This window comes from Nerophis lumbriciformis, linkage group LG14 (genome assembly GCF_033978685.3).
Source record: "Nerophis lumbriciformis linkage group LG14, RoL_Nlum_v2.1, whole genome shotgun sequence".
NCBI classification, from domain to species: domain Eukaryota; kingdom Metazoa; phylum Chordata; class Actinopteri; order Syngnathiformes; family Syngnathidae; genus Nerophis; species Nerophis lumbriciformis.
The window spans coordinates 44626617-44636323 of NC_084561.2; the positions used below are offsets into that span (position 1 = coordinate 44626617).

The 9707-nt window shown below is 38.4% G+C and overlaps 1 protein-coding gene across 3 annotated transcripts in view; it reads right to left on the reverse strand.

Moving 5' to 3' along the window:
* The window catches only part of LOC133616336 (ankyrin repeat domain-containing protein 13C-like), a 74769-nt gene that overhangs the window by 60614 nt on the left and 4448 nt on the right, over positions 1-9707 (reverse strand). The gene's annotated exons all lie outside the window — the stretch shown is intronic.

Below are 9707 nucleotides of genomic sequence, written 5' to 3' on the forward strand. Positions count from 1 at the left end.
CCAAATACTTCCATATTGTTAGTTTTTAAGTCCCAATACTTCCATATTGTTAGTTTTGAAGTCCAAATACTTCCATATTGTTAGTTTTGAAGTCCAAATAAAGTTAAAGTTAAAGTACCAATGATTGTCACACACACACTAGCTGTGGCGAAATTATTCTCTGCATTTGACCCATCACCCTTGATCAATACTTCCATATTGTTAGTTTTGAAGTCCAAATACTTCCATATTGTTAGTTTTGAAGTCCAAATTGTTAGTTTTGAAGTCCAAATACTTCAATATTGTTAGTTTTTAAGTCAAACTATTTCCATATTGTTAGTTTTGAAGTCCAAATATTTCCATATTGTTAGTTTTGAAGTCCAAATACTTCCATATTGTTAGTTTTGAAGTCCCAATACTTTCATATTGTTAGTTTTGAAGTCCAAATATTTCCATATTGTTAGTTTTAAAGCCCAAATACTTCCATATTGTTAGTTTTGAAGTCCAAATACTTTCATATTGTTAGTTTTTAAGTCCAAATACTTCCATATTGTTAGTTTTGAAGTCCAAATACTTCAATATTGCTAGTTTTGAAGTCCAAAGACTTCCATATTGTTAGTTTTGAAGTGCAAATACTTCCATATTGTTAGTTTTGAAGTCCAAATACTTCAAAATTGTTAGTTTTTAAGTCAAACTATTTCCATATTGTTAGTTTTGAAGTGCAAATACTTCCATATTGTTAGTTTTGAAGTGCAAATACTTCCATATTGTTAGTTTTGAAGTCCAAATACTTCCATATTGTTAGTTTTGAAGTCCCAATACTTTCATATTGTTAGTTTTGAAGTCCAAATATTTCCATATTGTTAGTTTTAAAGCCCAAATACTTCCATATTGTTAGTTTTGAAGTCCAAATACTTTCATATTGTTAGTTTTTAAGTCCAAATACTTCCATATTGTTAGTTTTGAAGTCCAAATACTTCAATATTGCTAGTTTTGAAGTCCAAAGACTTCCATATTGTTAGTTTTGAAGTGCAAATACTTCCATATTGTTAGTTTTGAAGTCCAAATACTTCAAAATTGTTAGTTTTTAAGTCAAACTATTTCCATATTGTTAGTTTTGAAGTGCAAATACTTCCATATTGTTAGTTTTGAAGTGCAAATACTTCCATATTGTTAGTTTTGAAGTGCAAATACTTCCATATTGTTAGTTTTGAAGTCCAAATACTTCCATATTGTTAGTTTTAAAGCCCAAATACTTCCATATTGTTAGTTTTGAAGTCAAAATACTTTCATATTGTTAGTTTTGAAGTCCAAATACTTCCATATTGTTAGTTTTGAAGTCCAAATACTTCCATATTGTTAGTTTTGAAGGCCAAATACTTCCATATTGTTAGTTTTGAAGTCCAAATACTTCAAAATTGTTAGTTTTTAAGTCAAACTATTTCCATATTGTTAGTTTTGAAGTCCAAATACTTCCATATTGTTAGTTTTGAAGTCCAAATATTTCCATATTGTTAGTTTTGAAGTCCAAATACTTCCATATTGTTAGTTTTGAAGTCCCAATACTTCAATATTGTTAGTTTTTAAGTCAAACTATTTCCATATTGTTAGTTTTGAAGTCCAAATATTTCCATATTGTTAGTTTTGAAGTCCAAATACTTCCATATTGTTAGTTTTGAAGTCCCAATACTTCCATATTGTTAGTTTTGAAGTCCAAATATTTCCATATTGTTAGTTTTGAAGTCCAAATACTTCCATATTGTTAGTTTTGAAGTCCCAATACTTCCATATTGTTAGTTTTGAAGTCCCAATACTTCAATATTGTTAGTTTTGAAGTCCCAATACTTCCATATTGTTAGTTTTGAAGTCCAAATACTTCCATATTGTTAGTTTTGAAGTCCAAATAAAGTTAAAGCACCAATGATTGTCACACACACACCAGCTGTGGCGAAATTATTCTCTGCATTTGACCTATCACCCTTGATCAATACTTCCATATTGTTAGTTTTGAAGTCCAAATACTTCCATATTGTTAGTTTTGAAGTCCAAATACTTCCATATTGTTAGTTTTAAAGTCCAAATACTTCTATATTGTTAGTTTTGAAGTCCAAATAGGGCTGGGCGATATATATCGATATACTGGTATATCGCGGGTTTGTCTCTGTGCGATATAGAAAATGACTATATGGTGATATTAAAGTATACATTCTCACGCAGTTGCTTTTAGCTGCAGGCATTACACTGCAGGCGTTTATCACTCTTTGTTGTCTCTGCTTCTCACAGAGACATAAAACAAGCGCACCTTCTTACATACGTCACATACGTATACGCCCTCGCTGAGCAGAGAGGTAGCGGCATGGGTAACGTTAGCTGTGGTGCGAGTGGTAATACGAGAGAAAGAAGGTGCGTATCTGGTAACAAATGAAGGAAGAATTAATTCCCAAGAAAAACAGCAGGGGGTCCATCGTCTGGCGGTGGTTTGGCTTCAAGCGGGAAGATGTCGAACAGACAACCGTAATTTGTCAAGTGTGGGGCAAAAGCGTTGCTACAAAAAGTAGCATTACTGCTAATATGTAGCATCATTTGAAAAGTCACCCGCTAGAGAATGAGGAGTGCTTGAAACTCCGCATGTCAACATCTCCGTTCGGTGCCACACCAACCAATGCCCAAGCAACCATTTCCACATCAACACCGTATGAAACAAATAGTCAACAACAAAAGGAGATAACGTCCGCAGGAACCTACCACATAGCGAAGGACATACACTATTTGATTTCCTATTATGCAGCTCATTTTTATTTGACACTTATTGAAATATCTTGTGTGACATCATGCACAAAAGTGCACTTTATTTGTTTTAAACTATTGTAGTGGCGCTCTGTACAAAAAGTGCACTTTAATTTACCGTATTTTCCGCACTATAAGGCGCACCTAAAAACCACAAATTTTCTCAAAAGCTGACAGTGCGCCTTATAACCCGGTGCGCTTTATATATGGATAAATATTAAGATTAATTTTCATAAAGTTTCGGTCTCGTAACTACGGTAAACAGCCGCCATCTTTTTTCCCGGTAGAACAGGAAGCGCTTCTTCTTCTACGCAAGCAACCGCCAAGGTAAGCACCCGCCCCCATAGAACAGGAAGCGCTTCTTCTTCTACTGTAAGCAACCACCCGCCCGCGTAGAAGAAGAAAAAGCGCGCGGATATTACGTACGTTTCATTTCCTTTGTGTGTTTACATCTGTAAAGACCACAAAATGGCTCCTACTAAACGACAGGGATCCGGTTCATGAAAAGACGCAATCTCTCCATCCGCACACGGATTACTATTTCACAGCAACTGATATTCCTGTGAACCGCACTGTGGATACAACGGGAGCACGTACGGTGAATATTCGCACCACAGGGAATGAGAAGTCATCCTTCACTGTGGTTCTAGCTTGCCATGCTAATGGCCAGAAACTTCCACCCATGGTGATATTCAAAAGGAAGACCTTGCCAAAAGAGACCTTTCCAGCCGGCGTCATCATAAAAGCTAACTCGAAGGGATGGATGAAGAAAAGATGAGCGAGTGGTTAAGGTAAGTTTAAGTTTATGCGAAGAGGCCGGGTGGCTTTTTTCACGCAGCTTCGTCCATGTTGATATACGACTCCATGCGCGCCCACATCACGCTGGTTTTAATATATTATTAAAGTTTGACTGACCTATTTGACTGTTTTTTTGACATTCCTTTAGCGCAGTTAGATGCGGCTTACAACACGGGGCGGCTTATAGGTGGACAAAGTTTTGAAATATGCCGTTCATTGAAGGCGCGGCTTATAACCCAGGGCGCCTTATGGTGCGGAAAATACGGTAGTGTTGTTTAGATATGTCATCTTAGTGACATCATGCACAAAAGTGCACTAATAGCTTGTTTTAAAATGTCTCTGACAATCTTGCACTTTCTGTCTTGAAATGACATGAATGTTTGTGCCACTGCTTAATAACTCTTTAATAAATACACTTTTAGTTGTGATTTCCCTCTCTGCATGAAAGTTTAAAAGTAGCATATATTAATGCAGTATGAAGAGGAATGTTTTAATGTAGACACATAGAATCATCATACTGCTGTGATTATATGCATCAAGTGTTCATTCAAGGCTAAGGCAAAATATGGAGATATATATGGTGTATCGTGACATGGCCTAAAAATATCGAGATATTAATAAAAGGCCATATCACCCAGCCCTAGTTAATGGTATCTTGTAGCCTACACCACTCCAGAGTTTGCAGGTCTGTCTAATAAATAATACAAATTAATGCATGTATTTTTCTTAGGTGGCCAAATTAAAAGGGGCACTAACAGTCAATACTGATTTTATTTATTTTATTTTTTTCTTAAAAAATATAAGTGAAGGCTGCTAAAAGTGAGTTTTTGTTAAACCAAGTATTGTGTGTTTTTTTTCCATATACAACAACCTATCTGGATTCGACAAGAGAATCTATAAGTAAATCGGTTCGATAAGAGCAGTGTTTTTCAACCTTTTTTGAGCCAAGGCACATTTTTTTCTTTGAAAAAATCCAGAGGCACACCACCAGTAGAAATCATTAAAAAACAAAACTCAGTTGACAGTAAAAAGTCGTTGTCGCAATTGTTGGATATGACTTTAAACCATAACCAAGCATGCATCGCTATACTGTAGCTCTTGTCTCAAAGTAGGTGTACTGTCATCACCTGTCACATCACACCCTGACTTATTTGGACTTGTTTGCTGTTTTCCTGCGTGTCGTGTTTTAGTTCTTGTCTTGCGCTCCTATTTTGGTGGCTTTTTCTCTTTTTTTGGTATTTTCCTGTAGCAGTTTCATGTCTTCCTTTGTTTTAGCAATCAAGAATATTTCAGTTGGTTTTTATCCTTCTTTGTGGGGACATTGTTGATTGTCATGTCATGTTTGGATGTACATTGTGGAAGCCATCTTTGCTCCACAGTAAGTCTTTGCTGTCGTCCAGCATTCTGTTTTTGCTTACCGTATTTTCCGCACTATTAGCCGCACCTAAAAACCACAAATTTACTCAAAAGCTGACAGTGCGGCTTATAACCCGGTGCGCTTTATATATGGATTAATATTAAGATTCATTTTCATAAAGTTTAGACTCGCAACTACGGTAAACAGCCGCCATCTTTTTTCCCCGTAGAAGAGGAAGCGCGTCTTCTTCTACGGCAAGCAACCGCCAAGGTAAGCACCCGCCCCCATAGAACAGGAAGCGCTTCTTCTTCTACTGTAAGCAACCACCCGCCCCCGTAGAAGAAGAAGAAGCGCGCGGATATTACGTTTCATTTCCTTTGTGTGTTTACATCTGTAAAGACCACAAAATGGCTCCTACTAAGCGACAGGTTTCCGGTTCATGAAAAGACGCAATCTCTCCATCCGCACACGGACTACTATTTCACAGCAACTGCCTAAAGACTTTCAAGAAAAGCTGGCTACTTTCCGTGCATATTGTAAAAACAAGATAGCTGAAAAAAAGATCCGGCCAGAGAACATTATCAACATGGACGAGGTTCCACTGACTTTTGATATTCCTGTGAACCGCACTGTGGATACAACGGGAGCACGTACGGTGAATATTCGCACCACAGGGAATGAGAAGTCATCCTTCACTGTGGTTCTAGCTTGCCATGCTAATGGCCAGAAACTTCCACCCATGGTGATATTCAAAAGGAAGACCTTGCCAAAAGAGACCTTTCCAGCCGGCGTCATCATAAAAGCTAACTCGAAGGGATGGATGGATGAAGAAAAGATGAGCGAGTGGTTAAGGTAAGTTTACGCGAAGAGGCCGGGTGGCTTTTTTCACGCAGCTCCGTCCATGTTGATATACGACTCCATGCGCGCCCACATCACGCTGGTTTTTAATATATTATTAAAGTTTGACTGACCTATCTGACTGTTTTTTTGACATTCCCTTTAGCGCAGTTAGATGCGGCTTATAACACGGGGCGGCTTATAGGTGGACAAAGTTTTGAAATATGCCGTTCATTGAAGGCGCGGCTTATAACCCAGGGCGGCTTATGGTGCGGAAAATACGGTACTTTGTAGCCAGTTCAGTTTTAGTTTCGTTCTGCATAGCCTTCCCTAAGCTTCAATGCCTTTTCTTAGGGGCACTCACCTTTTGTTTAGTTTTGGTTTAAGCATTAGACACCTTTTTACCTGCACGCTGCCTACCGCTGTTTCCGACAGCTACCAAGCAATTAGCTACCGGCTGCCACCTACTGATATGGAAGAGTATTACACGGTTACTCTGCCGAGCTCTAGACAGCACCGACACTCAACAACAACACATCATTTGCAGACTATAATTACTGGTTTGCAAAAAATATTTTTAACCCAAAAAGGTGAAACTAGATAATCTCCCACGGCACACCAGACTGTATCTCACGCGGCACAGTGGTTGAAAAACACTGGATAAGAGGATTCGATAATGGCATCGAAATCGATAATTTCTTAACAAACATCATCCCTAGAACGCGCCCTCAGTCTCCGTCCGGCTGTTTGGTCCCCGGCAACGTTCCCTCTAAGGTGCGCACCTGCGCAATTGCGCACCGCTCACGCGTCCTCTGCGCACAGCAAATTAATGCCGCGCAGAAAATCAAAAATCCCATCTGAACTCTAAACGAAATAAACACATTACAATTTATTCTGTAAGATTTTGCAATGCAACTCTGTGAGTGACAGGTGACAACAAGAGTGGCCCCAATGAATAAAACAATCTTTGTCAACACAGTTAGTTCAATTATCTCCGTTCCACCAATCAGATGCAGTCACTGGTGACGTTGGACCAATCAAACAGAGCCAGGTGGTCACATGACCTGACTTAAACAAGTTGAAAAACTTATTGGGGTGTTACCATTTAGTGGTCAATTGTACGGAATATGTACTGTACTGTGCAATCTACTAATAAAAGTTTCAATCAATCAATCAAAAGTGTGAAGGAAAAAAGACCCTTTTTTATTTCAACCGTACATCCCGTCAAAAGCCTAAAGACTGACTGCACAGTTCCTGTCTTCACAATAAAAGTGCCGCTCCATCGCGCCTGCGCTTTCAAAACAAGAGTCTCCGAAAGCCAGCGCAAACAAGCTAGCAAGCTACGGAATTTGCCGCCAATGTATTTCTTGTAAAGTGTATAAAAACGAATATGGAAGCTGGACAAATAAGATGCCAAAAACCAACCACTTTCATGTGGTATTAGACAGAAAGGAGGAACTTTTTTTCTCCTCCATTTGAAAACGTGGACGCTATCATCACTGCTGTCTGATTACAATCAATGCAAGTCATCAGAATCAGGTAATACACCAACTTATATTCTTGTCTTCATGAAAGAAAGGAATCTATATGTGTTAAACATGCATGTATATTCATTAAAACACCTTTAACATGTAAACAAAAACGGCAAAATAAATAAATATAAATTATATACTGTATATATATATATATATATATATATATATATATATATATATATATATATATATATATATATATATATATATATATAAATGTGTGTGTGTATATATATATATATATATATATATATGTGTGTGTGTGTATATATATATATATATGTGTGTGTATATATATATATATATATATATATATATATATATATATGTGTGTGTGTGTGTGTATATATATATATATATATATATATATATACATATATATATATAGATGATATGTGTGTGTATGTTACTCATCAGTTACTCAGTACTTGAGTAGTTTTTTCACAACATACTTTTTACTTTTACTCAAGTAAATATTTGGGTGACTACTCCTTACTTTTACTTGAGTAATAAATCTCTAAAGTACCGTATTTTCCGCACTATTAGCCGCACCTAAAAACCACAAATCTACTCAAAAGCTGACAGTGCGGCTTATAACCCGGTGCGCTTTATATATGGATTAATATTAAGATTCATTTTCATAAAGTTTCGGTCTCGCAACTACGGTAAACAGCCGCCATCTTTTTTCCCCGTAGAAGAGGAAGTGCTTCTTCTTCTACGCAAGCAACCGCCAAGGTAAGCACCCGCCCCCATAGAACAGGAAGCGCTTCTTCTTCTACTGTAAGCAACCACCCGCCCGCGTAGAAGAAGAAAAAGCGCGCGGATATTACGTTTCATTTCCTTTGTGTGTTTACATCTGTTAAGACCACAAAATGGCTCCTACTAAGCGACAGGGATCCGGTTCATGAAAAGACGCAATCTCTCCATCCGCACACGGACTACTATTTCACAGCAACTGCCTAAAGACTTTCAAGAAAAGCTGGCTACTTTCCGTGCATATTGTAAAAACAAGATAGCTGAAAAAAAGATCCGGCCAGAGAACATTATCAACATGGACGAGGTTCCACTGACTTTTGATATTCCTGTGAACCGCACTGTGGATACAACGGGAGCACGTACGGTGAATATTCGCACCACAGGGAATGAGAAGTCATCCTTCACTGTGGTTCTAGCTTGCCATGCTAATGGCCAGAAACTTCCACCCATGGTGATATTCAAAAGGAAGACCTTGCCAAAAGAGACCTTTCCAGCCGGCGTCATCATAAAAGCTAACTCGAAGGGATGGCTGGATGAAGAAAAGATGAGCGAGTGGTTAAGGTAAGTTTACGCGAAGAGGGCGGGTGGCTTTTTTCACGCAGCTCCGTCCATGTTGATATACGACTCCATGCGCGCCCACATCACGCTGGTTTTTAATATATTATTAAAGTTTGACTGACCTATCTGACTGTTTTTTTGACATTCCTTTAGCGCAGTTAGATGCGGCTTATAACACGGGGCGGCTTATAGGTGGACAAAGTTTTGAAATATGCCGTTCATTGAAGGCGCGGCTTATAACCCAGGGCGGCTTATGGTGCGGAAAATACGGTACTTTGTAGCCAGTTCAGTTTTAGTTTCGTTCTGCATAGCCTTCCCTAAGCTTCAATGCCTTTTCTTAGGGGCACACACCTTTTGTTTATTTTTGGTTTAAGCATTAGACACCCTTTTACCTGCACCCTGCCTCCCGCTGTTTCCAACATCTCCAAAGCAATTAGCTACCTGCTGCCACCTACTGATATGGAAGAGTATTACACGGTTACTCTGCCGAGCTCTAGACAGCAACGACACTCAACAACAACACATCATTTGCAGACTATAATTACTGGTTTGCAAAAAATATTTTTAACCCAAATAGGTGAAACTAGATAATCTCCCATGGCACACCAGACTGTATCTCACGTGGCACAGTGGTTGAAAAACACTGAATAAGAGGATTCGATAATGGCATCGAAATCGATAATTTCTTAACAAACATCATCCCTAGCAGGTGCGATGGAGCGGCACTTTTATTGTGAAGACAGGAACGTCCTCATGTGCGGTCAGTCTTTAGGCTTTTGACGGGATGTCCGGTTGAAATAAAAAAGTATCTTTTTTCCTTCACACTTTTGATTGATTGATTGGAACTTTTATTATTAGATTGCACAGTACAGTACACATTCCGTACAATTGACCACTAAATGGTAACACCCCAATAAGTTTTTCCACTTGTTTAAGTCAGGTCATGTGACCACCCGGCTCTGTTTGATTGGTCCAACGTCACCAGTGACTGCATCTGATTGGTGGAACGAAGTGAAACGTCACCAGTAAGGCAGGCACTTTGAAGGTCTGTCTGACAGACCAAAACAAACAAAGCGTGCATTAACAGATCGATAAAAATT